The sequence below is a fragment of the Austrofundulus limnaeus genome, unplaced genomic scaffold, assembly GCF_001266775.1.
Source record: "Austrofundulus limnaeus strain Quisiro unplaced genomic scaffold, Austrofundulus_limnaeus-1.0 Scaffold498, whole genome shotgun sequence".
Taxonomy (NCBI): Eukaryota; Metazoa; Chordata; class Actinopteri; order Cyprinodontiformes; family Rivulidae; genus Austrofundulus; species Austrofundulus limnaeus.
The window spans coordinates 94,962-96,502 of record NW_013952900.1 but is presented as its reverse complement, the minus strand read 5'-3'; the positions used below and the strand labels follow the sequence as shown (position 1 = coordinate 96,502).

At 35.4% G+C, this 1,541-nt stretch overlaps 1 long non-coding RNA gene across 1 annotated transcript; it reads left to right on the top strand.

Annotated features, from left to right (window-relative positions):
• Positions 1–6: 6 nt before the first annotated feature.
• On the top strand, positions 7–989 carry LOC106530188 (uncharacterized). The gene is made up of 2 exons (XR_001311740.1): positions 7–208; positions 507–989. It is a non-coding gene; the product is annotated as an uncharacterized LOC106530188 (long non-coding RNA).
• Positions 990–1,541: the final 552 nt, after the last annotated feature.

Genomic DNA, 1,541 nt, shown 5'->3' with positions numbered 1-1,541 from the left:
TGCTTTAGTCATGCTACTGCACTGATGCTCAAAGCAGAGCTATGGGTCAGGAGTTGGATGACCGAGGAGGCTACCTCAGGGACAAAGCAGTGACCTCTCTCATCCAGAAGAGAAGTGAAAGCAGCCAGACTGAGTGAAATCTGTGTCAGAGGGCCAAAGCGGACAGACTTAACAGCCAGACGGAAGAGACAAAAGCTCAACATCAAAGGTACGATTCATTTTCACTTATACGTTAATTATAAAGCTGATCAACTCTGTTAATCAGTACATTATACCATAACCCACAGTACTGTTAAAAGACTTTAAATACCGCGCACTAGACAAATAATGCATAGAGGAAACCATTTTTTTATTTTCTCTTTATTTAATAGGAAAAAATATATTTATCTTTCTTTTGCTATYATATTTCAGTGCTGTGTTGTATCCCACACATTTTGTTCTCTTGTGTTGTCTAATGCGTTTTATTTATTTATTGTTTTTTTGTTTTGTTTTGTTTTTTTATGCAGAGGTGACAGATGAAGACCTTAAGAAAATGAAACTGCTGGAACCCAAGGCAGCTGTGCTCACTAGTCTGGACKTCAGTGACACAGTTAGTGCGTCAGCATCTGACCAGGAGAACTAAGTCCTGATGGAGCGCTTTGTATGATGATAAATTACTGGATTGGGCGTCACGTGACMTAGGGAATTGAGCTAAAGCTAACRCTAACCATTGAAATCAATGAGCAGAATATAGTGTGGTTCAAACAAATGTTTAATAAATGTACAAACAGYACAAACACTTTGCTATAATCYGCAGAAATTGTTACAAGTTTASAAGAGCAAAAAGGATTATGTTTTACAGGTAGATATTTTGCAGGTAAATATATGATTTTARCAGTAAAACCTGTTTGCTAACATTTAAAAAAGTTTCAATGTTCATGTTTGGCCTTTTGTAGAATCAATTATTTGTTGTCAAATATATTATTTACACATTAAACAAGTAAAATGTGGACTTTAATGGATTATTAACTAGTTAGACTGAATAATAATTCAGAAATGATGATGTAGACTCACTCATGACAAAGTAATGTAATGACTGAACATCATAAACTTCAGACAGTCARCCAACCAATCAATCARTTATTTTTATTATGTTTATTTGATAGGGACAGGCACACAACAACATAGACTGAATAAAATAGCAGTCCCATGCCTGTATCATGGTGCTTAGCGTGAGCTAATTTGCAGCACTTGTCCATAGATGGACTTTTATAAACAGTATATCTAAAATGTGTCACATGTAATGATATCAAAACTATATAGCATACCTAAGTGCCGCACCACAAAATAAAAATACAGAAATATAAAAACATGCAAACAGTCCCCACTTACAGTGGGGTGCAAAAGTTTGGGCAGCCTTGGTAATTTTTCTGATTTACCTTTATAAGTCATTGATTGTTTGGATAAAAAAAATCAGTAAAATATGTAGATTCAACAAGGTGCTGGAAGCATTCCTCAGAGATTTTGGTCCATATTGACATGATGGCATCACACAGTTGCCG